Below are 19,342 nucleotides of genomic sequence, written 5' to 3' on the forward strand. Positions count from 1 at the left end.
TTGCGCGGTAGGAGAAAGTGTGCCCAGTTGGGAACGGGATATCCCCTGCTGGTCTAAAGGGGGGGCGTAACGGGACTAACAGGACTCCCCGAGAGTAGCCACCAGGCCTGCACACTGACGCCTCTCGCCTCTGCCGTGTGCCAGTCCAGTAGGCCTCAAAAATAACGGATGAGATTGCTGTCAAGCAGGATGTTTCAGGCCAGATTTATCAATTTGCGCTTTAAGTAGCTGCTTGCATGTCTTTCGGGGTCTCTGCTGCCAGTATGTCTACGTTAATCGCTGTTTTATATCTCATTGTGTCGGGAGCTAGTGGAAAGCACTTCTGGCCATCTTGGGTGTCAGGCCCTGGCCCCTTGTATTTGTATTTTATATTCAAAGAATAGGTTAAAACCTCTATCAAAGTTTAACTGATAACAAAACGTAACACTTGGATGTGTAAGTTGAGAAGCAAGTGACCAGTCAGACTGGCTTTGCACCATGGCAAATGTAATTAACAAAAATCTAGGTTGCCATGGTGAGTTGTTACTTACAAATATTTTTTATACCTGTAAATAAAGATGTTGAACTGCCCTTCAGTCATCAAATCCATTTATACCCTTGATTTCTAGCTTCTGATGAGTTAAAGTAGAATCGCTGCCAGCCAGAAAACTGTGACAGGTGGCCAAAAAGGAAAAGCTTTCCTTGTGGTACATCTAATTAAGATACTGTATCCACTGGGGCTTTGAGATAAGAGCAAGAAGTCATGATTTAGCAGATGTCCTGTCTTGTTCTTTAGTGTATGTTGCTGGTAGTGAGGCCAAGAGGGAGATGAGATTTCTGTGATCAAACTCTATTGGGTTTGCTTTGATTCAATTAATATTTTTCAGCGCTGTGCGCATAAGTGGTCAAGGATTTCCAGCTGCCTTCAAACAGTCAATCTATAGGTTTTAATTTGCACATCTGGATAGCCGGTTAATCCAGTGGTTTCAGTTGCCCTCTCCCCCTATATCTTTTCTACAGCCATGTTCCAAGTTTGCTTTGTTAGAATTAGTCAAATATAGGCTACTGTCAGTGATGGGTATGTGAATGACAAAGATGTAAGCATTTTTGTTGCTTAACTTGAAAGCAGGCACAATGCACTTTAGATCTAATGTGTGTATCCTTCACCTAAGCTCATTAAAACAATTATTGTACAGAGATAAAGAGTTGCTGTTGGCATTTTGCCATTTTCTCCTCCCACACAGTGGTGGCTAGTGAAGTTTTATGATGGTGGAGTGCCTGACTCCTCCCCCCAGAATTTTACTCCTCCCTATACAGTACAGAGATACTCATACCATACAGAGAGCTGAGCATAAGTACAGAGATGCTCATACAATAAAACAAGTTGGGCACAGCATAAATAGATCTATAAAATACATAGAGCTGAGTACAATACAGAGATAGTCAGACCACAGAGCTGGGCACAAAGCAAATTTACCTATACAATACACAGATCTGGGTAGACTACAGAAATACCCATACAACATGTAGAGCTGAGTAAAATACAGGGTAATAACACACAGAGCTCGGTAGACTGCAAAGATACCCATGGAAAAGGTAGAGCTCAGTAAAATACAGAGAAATAACACACAGAGCTGGGCACAATTAGAAGATAATGTAATTATACTATACAACCAGGATCAATGTGGTGGAATAAACAGAGCTGCATTACAGTACATATCTCTGTAAAATTCACCAGCTCTTTCTCTGTCTATCTTCCTAGCCCTCTCTTAGCTTTCCCTCTTATGATCACATCTTCAGTAGTGCTCCTGAAAAGTTAGTCAATCATCTTATTAGTTTAACCAGTATTGAAATTGTATTTGCTTCAGCTATTAAAGCTTGTAAAGCAGGGCTATCCAGATGGCATCTGGTCTAAAGAATTTTGGCTTTGTCTACATCATACCTAAAACACATCAGTGTATTTTGTCACTTAATAGAGAATGATTTCTCCAGCTTCTCCATCCCAATGATGCATGACTATTTTCAGTGAAAAACTGAAATGTATGAGAATTAGTGATGTCGCGAACATAAAATTTTCCGTTCGCGAATGGCAATCGCGAATTTCCGCAAATGTTCGCAAACGGGCGAACCGCCATAGACTTCAATAGGCAGGCGAATTTTAAAACCCACAGGGACTCTTTCTGGCCACAATAGTGATGGAAAAGTTGTTTCAAGGGGACTAACACCTGGACTGTGGCATGCCGGAGGGGGATCCATGGCAAAACTCCTGTGGAAAATTACATAGTTGATGCAGAGTCTGGTTTTAGTTCATAAAGGGCATAAATCACCTAACATTCCTAAATTGTTTGGAATAACGTGCTTTAAAACATCAGGTATGATGTTGTATCGATCAGGTAGTGTAAGGGTTACACCCGCTTCACAGTGACAGACCAAACTCCCCGTTTAACGCACCGCAAACAACCGCAAACAGTCCATTTGCACAACCGCAAACTCCCCATTTGCACAAGGTTGGATACCAAGCTAGCCATGTCCCGTTCCTTGTCCTCACTGATGTCATTGAAGGTCTCTTCCTCCACCCAGCCACGTACACCAAGGGTCCCCGAAAGGTGACAACAAGCCCCCTGTATTTTTTTTTTTTTTTTTTTTAAATGTACACTACTGTTACACCAGATATGAGATGCACTGGTGTGACACTGTGCCCTGGCAGGCCCTGAAACGCACATGTGTGAAGGAAACTGACTGCTATTATATTACAGTCAAAAAAGTTTCTTTTTTAATTGCAAGCTATTGTGACACCAGATATGAGTGGTGGCACTGGGACCACCTTAAAAATATTGGATATTGCTAAAAATCATGATCACTACATACTTTCTCTACAAACCTCTAAAACGAACCAAAGTACTCATCCATCCGCTATACCACTTTATCCCACCTAGAACTAGTGCCCAGTTAAAATACTTGACTCTTACTTACCCACACTCAGTCATGCCACACACATTTCACCACTACTCTCACTGAATCCCTCTGACTACGGCTAAATTCATCTTCTACATCAGAACACTACTCCTAAGATTGGGTTGTATCCATGTCTCGGGTCTTTCATTTAGAATAGGGGCAGCATCGGTCTCCTTCAACACTGACACTCCAGTGCATATTATTAAAAGATAGGGCAGATGGAAATCCTCAGTCTAAAACCGATATATTCCTCATCCCGAGAAAGAAATGAAGAAAGCTTTTAAAAGTTTGGCTTTGTAAATTTGATGCAATAAGTGTGTTTTTCTTTAATACCTTTTCACCCTCTTTGCATGAACCCGATTTACATATATTACTAATATGTTTCTGAACATATATATTATATTATTCACTCACTCACTCACTCTCTGGGCCGGCCTAAGACATCATGCTGCCTAGGTCCAACCAGGGCCGGTGCTTGGATTTTTAGGTACATAGGTGAAGATGCATTTTTCCACCCCACCCCCCCACTCCCCCCCAAAAAAATCTTCACCTATGTGCCTCTTAACCAGCCCCTCTCCCTCCCGACCATTAGTGGTCCCTTCCCTGTCCCTTAGTGTTCTTCTCCCCTCCCCCCTCTTTTCCCTGTCTCTTGGTGTTTCTCTCCCATTCCCTCCCTGTCCCTTGGTGCACCCCACACCCGTTTAGTGGTCACACTCCCCTTCCTGGTGTGCCTCCTACCTCTATTGTTGCATTGCCGAGCGGAGCAGATCCCCTAAAGGAGCTTCAGTTTTCTGTACCCGGACGGACTGACAGGGAGTGCTCTCTCTGTGAGCACCTCCTGTCAGTCTGGCCAGATACAGGAAACAGAAGCTCCTGTACCGCGCTCCGCTCCGCTACACTCTGTACACACTGACAGTCACACACTCAATGACAAACACACAGACGTCACTGACAGACACAGACTCATTGATCTGACACACACTCATTCATTGACACTCATTGACAGACACACTGATAGTCACACACAGACTCAATGACAAACATACTCTCACTGATTTGACACACACACTCATCATACACTGACAGACACACTCATACACTCACATGCACACAGACGCGGTCACTCACAGGCAGGCGCTGTCACTCACAGGCAGGCGCTGTCACTCACAGGCAGGCGCTGTCACTCACAGGCAAGCGCTGTCACTCACAGGCAGGCGCTGTCACTCACAGGCAGGCGCTGTCACTCACAGGCAGGCGCTGTCACTCACAGGCAGGCGCTGTCACTCACAGGCAGGCGCTGTCACTCACAGACACAGGCGCTGTCACTCACAGACACAGGCGCTGTCACTCACAGACACAGGCGCTGTCACTCACAGACACAGGCGCTGTCACTCACAGACACAGGCGCTGTCACTCACAGACACAGGCGCTGTCACTCACAGACACAGGCGCTGTCACTCACAGACACAGGCGCTGTCACTCACAGACACAGGCGCTGTCACTCACAGACACAGGCGCTGTCACTCACAGACACACGCGCTGTCACTCACAGACACAGGCGCTGTCACTCACAGACACAGGCGCTGTCACTCACAGACACACGCGCTGTCACTCACAGACAGACACTCACACACAGACACATGACATACATTCACTAATTATTGTAATAAATAAAAAATTTCCACCCAGCCTCCCTACCTGGAGAGCTGGTGTGGATGATGGATCATTCCCAGTATTTAGAAAACTGGGCAGACTAGATGGGCCGAATGGTTCTTATCTGCCGTCACATTCTATGTTTCTATGTTTCCCTGTGGTCCAGTGGGGCTGCTGGGTGGCGTGCGGCAGTGCTGTGATCAGGCGCGGCGAGGGAGCTCTAATCTCACCGCTCTGCTCCCTTACGGGCTGTCTGCTGATACCGCGGGAGACGGAATATGACGTCATATTCCGGCTCCCACGGCATCAGCAGACAGCGCGCGAGGGAGCAGAGCGGTGAGATTAGAGCTCCCTCGCCGCACCTTATCACATCACAGCCGGGGTCCAGATGGTGGCCGGCAGAAGGGAGAGCGTCCCTCCTGCCGGCCACTGAAATATTGCGCCCCCAGATCCCGTGCGCCCTAAGGCGGCTGCCTGTGCTGGCTATGGGAGGATAATGTATAATAAACACAGGTTACCGTGTATGGGGAGGATAATGTATAATAAACACAGGTCACTGGCTATGGGGGGATAATGTATAATAAACACAGGTTACTGGCTATGGGGAGGATAATGTATAATAAACACAGGTTACTGGCTATGGGGGATAATGTATAATAAACACAGGTTACTGGCTATGGGGAGGATAATGTATAATAAACACAGGTCACTGGCTATGGGGGGATAATGTATAATAAGCACAGGTTACTGGCTATGGGGAGGATAATGTATAATAAACACAGGTTACTGGCTATGGGGGGATAATGTATAATAAACACAGGTTACTTGCTATGGAGGGATAATGTATAATAAACACAGGTTACTGGCTATGGGAGGATAATGTATAATAAACACAGGTTACTGGCTATGGGGGATAATGTATAATAAACACAGGTTACTGGCTATGGGGGATAATGTATAATAAACACAGGTTACTTGCTATGGAGGGATAATGTATAATAAACACAGGTTACTGGTTGTGGGGGGATAATGTATAATAAACACAGGTTACTGGTTGTGGGGGGATAATGTATAATAAACACAGGTTACTGGCTATGGGAGGATAATGTATAATAAACACAGGTTAATGGCTATGGGGGGATAATGTATAATAAACACAGGTTACTGGCTATGGGGGATAATGTATAATAAACACAGGTTACTGGCTATGGAGGATAATGTATAATAAACACAAACACAAAAAAAATGAATGCAGCTTCAGAATGAATCTAAATTGTATGCTGTCTAGGAGGTGGGAGGGTCTGGGAGGGAGGGTCTGCTGCTGATTGGCTGGAATGTGTCTGCTGACTGTGAGGTACAGGGTCAAAGTTTACTCAATGATGACGAATAGGGGGCGGACAGAACATCGCATATGTTCGCCATCCGTGGCGAACGCGCTATGTTCGCCGGGAACTATTCGCCAGCGAACCGTTTGGGACATCACTAATGAGAATGTAGTACAAGCATTTATTTTAATGTGCCATTACCTTAAAGGAACACTCAAGACCCCAAAAGCGTTGAGCTTGCTGGAAAGCTTTATATGTGGTTTGCTTACCTCAATGGAGCTAAACTGAAAAGGCAACAATTGCCCAGAGCACCTGCCTTGCTTTTGACTTCTCATTACATTGGGAATTCTGTCATTGAAGGGCCACAGATAGTCTGGTTTGGTTTAGAAGGGGAGAATTTGCAAAGGCAGCAGAATGGAGAACCGCAGTTTATGCAAGCTTTTTAGATATACCACCAATCAAAAAGTGCATACTTTAATATATGCACATTTTATTATGTGTATATCTACAAAACAATGATGTTTAAAAATGTATAATTTGTACACAAGTGCAACTAAGGTAAATTCTAAATAGATTAGTTCTGGTTGTTAAAATAATAAAAAGTTAAAAAAATAAAATAAAATTAGTCCTGATTGTTAATGTCCACCCTTCGTTTATCCGAATAATAAAAGGTATGGAAATTACTGAGAGCCAACCCATCCATATTGTCTCACCTATGATATCGCTATCTGACAACCTAGAAGTTATAAAACAAATATTGCATGGAGTGAATTAAGTTTATAACACTAAGCCTTTGCAAAATTTGGCATGATGAAATTACGACTTGAATAGTAGTCAGGAGGGTAGGATCAAATTGTCGGAAGCAAAAGCAAGATAACAAATAATCATAGCTGACACATAAAACTTAATTTGTTGAACTTAAAAAAAAAAAAAAAGTGAAGTGTATGATGTCATGTAGTTAAAAAGTAACGTTTGTTAGAAAATGCTTTAAAAAAAATCCACAACCATTGCAAAGTATAAATCTGTCACATAATCAGTTTATTTATATCAATTTAATGATATAAATTGTCTTTTGTCTTCAGATGTCTTTCTGACATAAAGTTTGGCCCCAGCTAGCAGTGGGGACCCTCGGGTATTGCAAAACACACCTGGGACTCCCTGTTACCAGCAGGTATCAAAGTAGTAGTGGGATTCAAAAATGTTAGTAACCAGTTCTGATTTTTTTTTTTTTTTTTTATTCTTTATTTTTGCAGTGCATATCAAGCGAACAGACGCATGTGAGGTACCCCAACGGCAATCCTCATGCGTTATTGAGACATGTGTAACAATGGGGTAGTCGAGTATACGTGCACTTTTTTTTATGTTTAAACAAGTAGTAGTATTTACAAGCAATAATCAACAGCTATAGCCAGCATGAACTGTGGTGTGTAGGTTATCAAGCCTAAGACATTGTGTATGTTCAGGTAGTTACGTACTGGAAGATATATTAAATTGCAGGGTCTATATCTTAACAGAGACTATCATTCACTTCCTATACCTCCAGGTGGAGCTTCATTTAATGAGCTGTGTTTATCAGTAGGCAGTGAACATATGCATATTTAACTGGTGGTGTGATGAACAGAATGTTAAACATGGTGGTCCTGAGCAGCTTGTCAGATTATTTTAATCACGTTAACAAGCTGGTTTACCCTCACTAATTTTGCTCTTGACTTATGTGTAGCATTTAACAGTTTCAGGTGAATATATTTCTGAGAAAACCGAAAGTGTTAGTCTAGTGATCAACCATGAATTACAATAGCATGCTTCAAACACTATGAGGAGATAAACTAGGTTACACTAAAACAAGGGAAGCATCATAGTGTGTCTTGTAGTTGGCATTATTCAGAGACTTTACACAAGATTATATGAACAAGATTACACCAGTGTGCTCCTGCTTGGCTGAGTGGCTAAGCAGTGATATATCTCGCTTGTCTGCCTAAGCGGTAGTTAAATGTTAAGGTTAAAAGAGGGCACAGTGCCCGTGCGGAGCATCTAGGTGATACGTGATAGATCAATGCCACAGATTGGTGCAAGATTAAAATAAGCTATGAGCACAAAATAAGGTAAAACTAAAACTAAACTTGTTGCTCGGACCGGTAAGTTGCTGAAAATGGGGGTGCATGGACAGGAGCACTACTCCATATTGGTCTAGATGCCTGTGAGGAGTGGGGCCCTGTTGAGGAGGGTCATCATCCTATGCCCACTGATCCATACAGCCTACCCCAAGGTATAATCAAGTACTGGGATTCTACAAGGCCACCCCGCCAGCCCCATACTCTGATACAGTCCAGTGCAGTCCGTTTGCTTCCAGCGATTTGGATGGAATCCTGGGACCCTCCTGCTTGTAGCTGGCATTGTCGTGGAGCGTATAGAGTACCTGGATTTGTGAGAAATGCCTGGGTATATGTCCCCATGTGGGCTGAGGTTTAGGTGGGTGGCGGCAGATCTTGGAGTGGCGTCTGTAGAGTGGAAGCGCCGTCTTCCTCTTTCCTCCCCTCCATTGAGCCGGCTGCACTGTGAGTGTGCTGGCCAAGGCTGGCCGTGTTGCTGATGTCTGTGGAGGTAAGTCTCGTTTCGGTTGCCTCTTGATTGCAGCGCGTAATTGAGACCACAGGATTTTAAAGGCTTTGTCGATGCGCTCTTCAAGGTGGGCCCATGTCATGTAAGTCATGTCGGCGGCCATCTTTACTTGTGTGCCTCGTGCGGCCAACTCAGGAAGTTTTTGTTGCCGAATGCCCCCTGCTTCCCAGCAGCGTTTAGGCGAGTACTCTGTGGAGGACCGGGATATCCCCCCGGTCCCAAGGGGGGGGGGGGGGGGGGCACTAGCGATGTGTGAGCGTCCCTCCGCTAGCCAGAGAACCGGGAAAGCGACAGTCTCTCCACGGCTCCCACTGGTTTAGCCCGCAAGCCTCGATGTGGACAGCGCAAGCTTGGGGAACCTCGAGTCGGGTATCCCCGGGTGCAGTGGTGTCCTCCGGTCAGGGTGATTGCTGTTTGCAGCCAGTGTCACCAAGTGGGCGGGCAGTACACCCCGAATCTTGGCCCCAGACCCAGGAGCTCTTGGCAGGTACGTCTGGTCCGCTTGGAGTCAAGCTCCGCCCCCCAGTTCTGACTTTTCATGTTTCCAACTCCACAGGGTTGGCCCAAGACAATGTGCTGCCTGGGACCCAAGTCATGCACGCGCACACACACACATGCCCTGTTTGGCAAAAACACATGGGCGACAGGGTAATTCTATTAATGCAGTACATGCATAAACCTTGTATATCATGCCAATGAGCAGTAAATGCACACATCCTGAGTGTCATGCCAAAGAGCAGTACATTCTTAAACTTTATATATCATGCCAATGAGCCACGTGTGGCTCCAAAACATCTGCTAGTGCCATGTGCACCCAAACAACCTGCCAGTGCCATCTCCCTGCCACCAGCCTCTCTGTGCCATCTCTCTGTGCCATCTCCCTGCCACCAGCCTCTCTGTGCCATCTCCCTGCCACCAGCCTCTCTGTCCATCTCCCTGCCACCAGCCTCTCTGTGCCATCTCCCTGCCACCAGCCTCTTTGTGCCATCTCCCTGCCACCAGCCTCTTTGTGCCATCTCCCTGCCCCCAGCCTCTTAGTCCTGCCTGTGCCATTTTTCTGCCACCAGCATCTCACTGCCACCAGCATCTCTGTGCCACTCTGTGCCATATCTCTGCCATTTGCCTCTTTATGCCATCTCACTGCCCTTTGCCTCGTTGTGCCATCTTTCTTCCCTTTGCCTCCCTGTGCCATTTTTCGCCACCAGCATCTCTGTGCCCTATCTCCGCCTCCAGTGAGGACGACAGAGTGTGTGGGGGAGGGTGTAGGGAAGATGACAGACAGTGTGTGTGGGATGGTGACAGTGTGAGGGGGACAGTGTGTGTGGGAATGGTGTGTTAGTGGTGGTAATGGTAGTATAAGGGTAAGGTGACAGTGAGGAGGAAGTATGTGTGTGAACGGTGGCAGTGTGGGGGGATGGTGACAGTGTGGGAAGTTATAATCTGAGGGGATGGTGACTGTGTGTTGAAAGGTGACAGTGTAGGAAGAGGTGGGAGGGGGGCCGTGTGTGGGATCGTGATAGTATGTGGGTGACAGTGTGTATGGGAGGGGGACAGTGGGGGGAGATGATGACGGTGGTGGTGGTGACAACAGGGAGATTGTTCAGTGGGGTGGTGGTGGCAATGGGAGGATGGTGACAGTGTGGGAAGTGTTGACAATTGAGGGGATGGTGACAGTATGGGAAGTTGTGACAGTGGTGGTGACTATGTGGGAAGTAGTAGTGTGGGTAAGGGGCATGTGGGGAGGCTGTGGCTTAAACACCTTTTTTGTGTGTGATCCATTCCCTAGATCTCCGGCACTTGAGGTGTCACAGCGTTGCCGTGGTAACCCGTGTCAATGCTGTGTTTTGCTGGAGATCGCGAGATCTCTACTCCATGGTCTGCCGCTCTTCACCCGGCGGAGCTGCAGATCGGAGGCAGTGGCAGACTACACAGAGGGGCCCCGCTCCCGGCTGCATACAGGGCAAGCCTCCGGGCCCCCTCCTGGTGTCAGCCCTCGGTTAATCATTTTAGTAACACGTTTGCATGAACCGGTGAGAACCAGCTGAATCCCACCACTGCCTACAAGTACCTTAAAGCTAAGAGGGTATATGCTCTCCCTGAGCATTAAAGCCCTGCATGAAGTCCTTAAGGGTTTAACAAATTATACTAGAAATTTTCTGAAAATTTTACGCAACTTATCATCCACACTTTAATAAGGTATCTAATAAATAGTCAGACCACCAAGTGGGAATAAATGTAGCTTTCATCTGACAATGAAAAATATTGAATGTGTACAGACAATTGTGAGAGAGAGCACAAGAAAACCATTGCAGGCACACGGCTATCTGGAGGTCGGTGGATAAGGCAAGAACATAACGCAGATTTGCTGTTAAAGCTATAGACTGGCATTTGCAGAGAGGGTATCCCAAATCAAAAAGCAATGTTCAACACCCTCAACACCCAAGCTGACATCCCTTCCAAAAAAGTTTCCAACCATTGACTGGGCACATTATTGTACCGCAATTGACAAGGCAGGCATTGTGGACAAATTTGTAAAAACGTTTGGTGCATCCCAAAGCTGAAGGATACCCACACAGACAAGATAAATGCCCTGGAGCAGGATGCTACAAAAAGTGCTGCAAACTACATCCAGGAATCAAAAGCTAGGGTTTCTTATATGAGAAAGAGTTAGAGAAATTCCAAAACATGGACCTCTTTGACCAGATGACCATGATTGACGACTTACATGAAGCATTCCCAGAAACCAAACTGGACAAAGAAAAATGTGTACTGGCCCCACAGGCCAATTAGTGAATGGTAAAATATTATAAAAAACAAAAACCTTAATGGCTAAATAAAATCTAATAATTCCTCTGTTTAAAAAAAAAAAAACCCACACACACCACACCACACCGCACCACACACACCTCCCTCTATACACTAGACAAAGAATGTAAACTGCAAATCTTAATAAAATTGAAATACAAAGCCTGGTATTGTGTAAAAACATATAGCTGGATTCAACTAAAAAACAGTTCTTTCATAGTGTTTCTCATCCATATACTGCAGTTCTTAGACACTGCTTGTGTGCAGGGCATTATATGGGTTAATTACAAAGATAACACTAAATCCGGGGCTTTCTCAGTCTTCATTGTGCAGCCATTAAAAAGTAATAATCAAGGAGCCCCTGCAGGTTTGTGTCCTCATACACCGATGGGCCGGCTAAGCTGTATTAATACAAATTGATTTGTTTATATTAATGTTATAATTTTAGGGGATACTATACGCACCTAGACTACTTTGTCTCATTGAAGTAGTCTGGGTGCAGTGTTCCTGTCCCCTTAACGACGTTAGGGCGTTCTATGCCGTCCTACATAAAGTGGGCTTAAATGCCTGTAAGGCCACATAAAACTCCCTGCATAATTTGTGTGTGCAGGGTTCAATCCCTGATGACACCAGAGAACCCTAATGTAACGGACCGTTTTGCTCAAAAGGGGATAAAAATCGTTTAGGCGATAATCCCCTTTTTGAGAGACAGGCACAGCTACTGCAGAACACCAAACTCCCGAACTGGATAGAAGATAACACTCCGAACTGGAACAGCTGAACAAGAAAAGCATACAATCCGCTTACACTCCTGGCAGTGAGCTTACAATCCAATTCCCCCCAAGAACGAGACGACACTTCATTTTGAGGGTTAAACAGGAACTCAGGACTGGCTCATCCAGCCTGGCTTTTATTTCCAACTCACACATTCAGGCCACACCCAGGGGGAGGCATAAAAGAACCAATGACATAGATGTTACCTCCCACACATCCCCTCCCCTTAGTGTGACACATAATCCCATTATGCATACAGTTTAAAATATACTTTTACGGGGGCGGGGCTTGGACGCCATGCTGAATAGCCGCAAGGGAAGAAGGCTCCTCAAGATGATCGCCTAATTCTCGAGAAAACTATCGATTCCGGGGTGCAAATGATTCCTGAACTCACCTAAGCTACTCTAGAGCACCTCGGGAGTCTGATGATACACTCCGGCAACTGAGTTTTGAGCCTGAATACCTGCGGCCTAGTGCGGTCTCTGCTGGGAGTGACGGCCGACCTCCTTAGTGGATTCCCACGAGCAGGGCTGAATCTGTATCCTTTCCCCCCCCCCTTTGGACCGGCGGGGGTCATCCCGGTCCGCACTGTGTATCGCACAACTCTGAGGACACCTTGTGTCTCTTGTTACACAAAAATGGCTGAGGACCTCCTGCCTGGGCCTATGCCGACACCGACCACGCAGAATCACAATAACGCTGTAGACACTTGCCTGCGGAGACTGGAGATCCACTTCCAAAACGTCTGGGCAAACCTAGAGGCTCGCATGGCATCGCCCCCACCAAGACACCAAGCTGAAGCTCAGGGGACTCAAATGCGACAGAAGGGCGGAATTCTGGCGGGCACTGCTCTACCACAAGCAGACGCTCTGCGCCCTACCTACCCTTTCAGGCCGCAGGCCGCCAGGGGTCACTCCCCAGCGCACCAACAACACAAGCAGAAAACTTGTAGACGGCGATTAAAGCCGGCAGCAACCCACCATTCTCCCAAGCAGGTTAACTACCCGGAATACCCAAGACTCCAAGCCAGCACGCGGAGGCGTCGACCCTGCTGGAAAATCCAAGGGGATTTGCCTCAAACCTCCTGCAGAGGAATGGAAGCGGCACTTGGCATCGCAACTGCTGCACTTACACCTCCGGCTGATACCCCAGACCTCCAGAATGGGCATAGGCTGACTGCTGTGAACTGCCACGGGGACTGGTACCACTCAGAAATTATACACCGCACAGTCCGACCGCACGTCTAGGGGTTAATACCTTAGAACTGTTTTTTCATTTATATTTTACTTATATTGTTTTTGGTTTGCGCCTTTCCTTTTACTACTAAAAGCTATGCATATCGCATAAACCAGACCCACTTACCTAGCACATACTCTTTCTGACTGTCACAGGTTAGTAAAGCTAGAGTTGTACATTTTGACCTGATCACATCCCATGCCTGGGGTGCTAATCCTGTGAATTTTCTAGTTACTTAAAAGTACTAGGTTAAAGATATTCCAGTTGCATGCTAGCATATCCTATGAACACTTGTGGCAGCAATGACACTAGCAAATGTCCCGAAGCAGTGTTTTACTATATGATGTCTTAAGGCAGCACAACGATGGAGGCGCAGAACAGAGACATAAGGCTTTTACTGTTAATCTTAAAATGTTATAATCTGCCTGAAACACTCATGCACATGTCTCAAACCTTTACACACGTTAAAGCTATTATACAAGTTACTGCTAAGACACTACAGATAGACTCCACGTGTTACAAACCTGTTCCACTTAACTTGCATTACGTAAAATATTTCACTAGTACACCATGTCTCACTAATCTTTCTACCAGAACTACTCAAATATCGGACATAGCAGACAAGTTACATATGTGTTTATACAACTAAAATGTGCAATTCTCCTGTGCCACTGTCTACTCATAGCATAGACTGTACCAAGGGCATAACACGGTATAATCCACCGCAAAGCTAACAGTATAACACCAAGCTCTGTACTGCAATGCCTCAGCTTGACCGTTAGACTTAACGTGACTATGCAGCGACACATATCTGTGAATCAAACTACTACTTTAACTTGTATTTATAAGCGTGAGAAATTATCCTGTTTTATATAACTACTAAAAAGTGCAATGTTATTAATGCCATGTAACTAAGCGTGTTTGCAAACTTGAGTGCACCAGCTATTGTGGCAGTGCAAATTCACATGTTAACCTTATGCACGAACAAAAATAAAGAATAAAAAAAAAAAAAAAAAAAATGTAAACAAAATATACTTTTACACAACTTTCCTAACTCTAAAACCATACATCACATTCACATAAAAAATACATATCCACAATCAATCCATTCAGGGGAACAACATATTAAAAATGGCATGGATCAGACCAGGGGTTCAAAAGTTAGTAAAGTATCTTTTAAAACCCCTAGCTTTCCAGCTCAGACTGTTTTTTACAGAGCCTTCTCTGTGCTGGAGAAGTAATCTAATTATCTCCAGCACAGAGACAGACTCCATTAACCACATGGTTACAGAAAGACATAAAACACTTTAAAATACAGAAAGTTACTTTTTAACCATAACACACAGACATTTCACATATCCCCAGATAGCTGGGATCTGAGCGCACAAAACTACCGAATAGCGCGCAGAACCTATTCACACAGTACAATTGCCATGGAGCTAAAGTCTTTCCCATAGTCTTTCATTATATGAATAGGCTCCATGGTATAGCTATCTGGGGTATCACATTCCCATAAAGTCTGGTCCATAGTCCAAAGGCAGCAGGCGGGCAACCAGGCTTCTCCAGTTCACAGTGGCGAAGTTGGTTCCGCCACACCTAAGTATCTGTCTGCTGGGGCCATTTTTTTTTTTTATGTTTGTATTTTATGTAAATGAAAACATACTGTCGCAAGGAGCACATTGCGTGACTATACGTGTAGTAGTAGAGTGCAACGTATCGGTCATCTGCACTTTTGGGGCAATGTTCACTTTTGCTGTTGCTGCTTAGCATTCAAGGGGCAAGTGATTTCTGTCACTCTGCTTGGTGAAAGCTTCTGAGTAGCTAAGGTGGGTAGGGGTCATAACTAGGCCTGTGTGATACATAGAGAGGTGAGACTAAACCAAGCGTGTGTAGGATACTCAAGTTGGATATGGCATTGTCTAATTGGTGTTGGCAGTAAGGTTACTGCTTGAATTGCAGCCTGCAGACCTAAAACCCAGTTCTTGCAGCCTGGGGCTGCGATGTCCCTTCTATAGGGTTGACTGGTGAGTTGGCTTTGTCCGGTACTTGTGCGGTAGATGTTGGCGGCTCAGCTGGCACTCCTAAGCTATTGAGGAAGATCTCTGGGTTGTCTGCAGAGGTCAAGGTGAGTATCGCATCCTCTTGTGTGACCATGAGGAAGCCCTCGATTCCCCAGCGGTACCTGACTGAGTGATCTCCCAGCCGTTTCTCAACTGGAGCTAGTTGTCTTCTTTCTGCCAGGACTGTAAACGGAAGGTCACTAGATAGTGCCACCGAGCATCCCCAGGGCCCTGGAGCCAGTCATGATAACGGCTCGTCCTTAGTGACGATGATTGTGTCTTTGGGTGCTCCTTCTGGGGCTGCCGCTGCTTTTCAGACTCTAAACGCCGATATCAGAGGCAAGGGGTCAGTACCACCTTTGAGGCCCATTGTGGCAACCAACTTCTGTGTGAAGTGCTGTAGTTCCTCTCCACCAACTCTCTCAGGGACACCTCTCAGCCTTAAATTCCTTCTTCTGTGCTTTGACTCCAACACAGCCACTGTTCTGCTCAGCTTCTGTACTTGGCGAGAGAGGCTTTCCATTTGGCTTTGTGTAATCTGTATCTGACCATCCCTTGCCTTTTCCCTCTCCTCTGCGGCATTGAGCCTCTGCTGGGTAGTCCCCATCTCCCTTTGGACTTCCCTAAGGTCTGATTTCCACACATGCCTCAGGTCCAATAGGAGTTTTCAAATATCCCCTTTTGTAGAGGGGGAAGATTCCTCATCCGTGTCTGACACACTGTATACTCGGACGGATTTATTAGAGGCATGAGACTCCTCGTCCTCATGGGACTCTTCTGAGGCTTCAGCTGCTCGTTGCGCCGAGGGCGTCATCTTGCGACACAAGCACTCCGCTGGCCTTTCAAAAGAAAGCTTGATATCAGGCAATCCAGAACCCTCCGGCCGTCGTTTTTTTTTTTTGTGTGTGTTGCGCGCCATACCTTCAGCTAAGGGATGAGATGGCGTAGGTTTGGAAGCAACGCTTGTGTCTGCGGTAAATATCGGGTAAGTGCGGGTATCTGTCGGAGCTGTGTTAAAACGTGTCTGGTGCCATTAGCTGTTGGCCACGCCCCCCCCCCCCCACCCCACTGCTGGGGCCATTTTTAGTGAGATGTTTGTAGCAGTTGCAGAACATTGCAGGGTTAACACTGCCTCTAATGACTATGTCCCAGATAGCCACTAGAGGCATTTCTCAAAGTTTAACTTTGTCAAAAGATGCTGGACGCTACATCCAGTGTCTTAAAGCGGCACTGTCATGCTGAATCCCGTTTTTTTTTTAAAAAACCCTCCCGCCTCCACTACATCCAATCGACCCCCTAGTCACCCCCAAATGCCCCTAAGCCCCCCACATTACCTTTTTTTATTCTTTATTTTCTGCCCCGATCTTGATTCAGGGCGCCGCCATCTTTGTGTGGGTAGGTGAAGTCCCTGTGGGACACGTCATCTGCCCACACTAGACAGACTGTGAGATTCCCGCACATGCCCAGTGAAACACCTGGACATGCGAACGGGAATTTCATCTATTCATTCATTCATCAGACAGACGAATGAATGAATAGAAAAAATCAGATGAACAAACTAACACTGAGTATCAGTGTTAGTTTGTTCGTTCAGTTTATTACAAGGAGGGAGCTACCCGCATGCAGCTCCCTCCTTGTAATATGTAACTATAGAAGCGGCAGGGAGCAGAGCTCCCCACCACTTCATAAGCCCCCCAGGTCCCCCCCTCACTCTATGGGGGTCAATATGACCCCCATAATAGCACAAGGGAGATTAAAATCTCCCCAATGCCCCTTCTTGCTATACCGCGAGTAGGGGCATGTCCACTAAACAGTGAGCAGCCTGTGGCTGCTCACTGTAAAAAAAAAAAAAAATGGTAATAAGGGGGGGACCTACTGTCCTCCCCCCTGGCCCCCACCCCTGCGCGGTGGGTGCGGGCCCTAATAAAACAATAAGGGGGGAGGGACCTACTGTCCTCCCCCCCCCCGGCCCCCACCCCTGCGTGGTGGGTGGGGGCCCTAATAAAACAATAAGGGGGGGGCCTACTGTCCTCCCCCCCGGCCCCCACCCCTGCGCGGTGGGTGGGGGCCCTAATAAAACACTAAGGGGGGGGACCTATTGTCCTCCCCCCCGGCCCCCACCCCTGCGCGGTGGGTGGGGGCCCTAATAAAACAATAAGGGGGGTGACCTACTGTCCTCCCCCCCGGCCCCCACCCCTGCGCGGTGGGTCGGGGCCCTAATAAAACAATAAGGGGGGGCCTACTGTCCTCCCCCCGACCCCCACCCCTGCGCGGTGGGTGGGGGCCCTAATAAAACAATAAGGGGGGGGACCTATTGTCCTCCCCCCCGGCCCCCACCCCTGCGCAGTGGGTGGGGGCCCTAATAAAACAATAAGGGGGGGGCCTACTGTCCTCCCCCCCTGGCCCCCACCCCTGCGCGGTGGGTGGGGGCCCTAATAAAACAATAAGGGGGGACACCTATTGTCCTCCGCCCCGGCCCCCACCCCTGCGCGGTGGGTGGGGGCCCTAATAATAAAACAATAAGGGGGGGGACCTACTGTCCTCCCCCCGGCCCCCACCCCTGCGCGGTGGGTGGGGGCCCTAATAAAACAATAAGGGGGGGACCTACTGTCCTCCCCCCCTGGCCCCCACCCCTGCGCGGTGGGTGGGGGCCCTAAATGAACCCCCCCCATCAAGGTGACTAGGGGTCCCAAGCCCCTAGTCACCCCCCCCCCCCCCCACCCAAAACATTCTATCCCCTACCTACCCCCCTCACCCTAAAAATAGTGACGGGGGAATAAAATAACTAACCTGTAAAAAAAAAAAAATTAAACTTACCATTTGACGTCTTCTTTTTTCTAAATTCTTCTTTCTTCGGGGGGGGGGGGGGGGGGGGAGTGTTTATTAGTTTTTTTTTTTTTTTTTTTTTACAGTGAGCAGCCACAGGCTGCTCACTGCTTACTAGACATGCCCCTACTTGCGGTATAGCGAGTAGGGGCATATTATTTACTAATACTAAGTAATCTTTACTTAGTATTAGTAAATTTGGCTGAAAGACCAATTCAGGTCTTTCAGCCTTTTAGTAGATAGTTCCCTGATACCGTGGGAATTAGGGAGTTATCTACTAAGCGGCTGCAAGATGCATCCGCGGCAATGAATAGGATCAGAGTTTCATTCATTAGAGGAAGCGGAGGAATCCTCCATAAGACAAAGAGTCCCTACTTTGTCTTATGATTTTAAAGAAAACTAAAGAATACAGGAAGAAAAGAAGAACAGATCCCGAGAGAGGGGGAGAAGAGGAAGAGATTGAGGAAAGGTAAGTTTGGCATGACAGTGCCGCTTTAAATATCCCCACAGGATGGGTGCATTCAACTGATGGGAAATTATGGTGGAAAACAATTTATGCCAAGATTGAACTTTACATGACAACAAAATAGTCTCTACTTTATGTCATGTACATCCTTTAATAATATTTCTATGAAAAGCTCAAAAGGGACAGATACACTTCAAAGGGGTACAAATTTAAAAAAAAAAATTACAAATAAAAAGTTACACAGGGAGAGCGTGTCAGGTTGCTCTTGAGATTGGGGGGTAAGCCCTGTACAGAAATAACAAGAGAACTATAGGGGAGAGTAGGAGAAGATAAATTGTGCGGACTTCTCAAGTCTTCCCTCTAAAGAAAGGGGGAGAGCAACCCATAGTAGTACTTCAAAGGGGTATTCAGTTCAAATGGATTCATTTTCTCCGTGAATCACCTTAGTTTCCGCTCAACAAAAACAAAATCTGTTTTCCATTGCTTTTAAAACATGTATTACATATGCATTAATGGTTATTAAACCCTCTTTTAGTACAATCCAGGTTATTTCTTCATTACCAAATAGTTCTATACAGGTTTTAGTTTCCATGTGGTCTTTCCTATTCTTGTATTTCAGAGTACCTACTTGAACCATTGTTTTG

The 19,342-nt window shown here is 46.3% G+C and overlaps 1 protein-coding gene and 1 pseudogene across 2 annotated transcripts in view; both read left to right on the top strand.

The window, feature by feature from the left end:
• Positions 1 to 19,342, top strand: part of MGAT4B (alpha-1,3-mannosyl-glycoprotein 4-beta-N-acetylglucosaminyltransferase B) — a 399,376-nt gene that overhangs the window by 261,808 nt on the left and 118,226 nt on the right. The gene's annotated exons all lie outside the window — the stretch shown is intronic.
• On the top strand, positions 10,554 to 11,331 carry LOC134603681 (ATP synthase subunit d, mitochondrial-like; annotated as a pseudogene).

Source organism: Pelobates fuscus, chromosome 3 (genome assembly GCF_036172605.1).
Source record: "Pelobates fuscus isolate aPelFus1 chromosome 3, aPelFus1.pri, whole genome shotgun sequence".
Taxonomy (NCBI): Eukaryota; Metazoa; Chordata; class Amphibia; order Anura; family Pelobatidae; genus Pelobates; species Pelobates fuscus.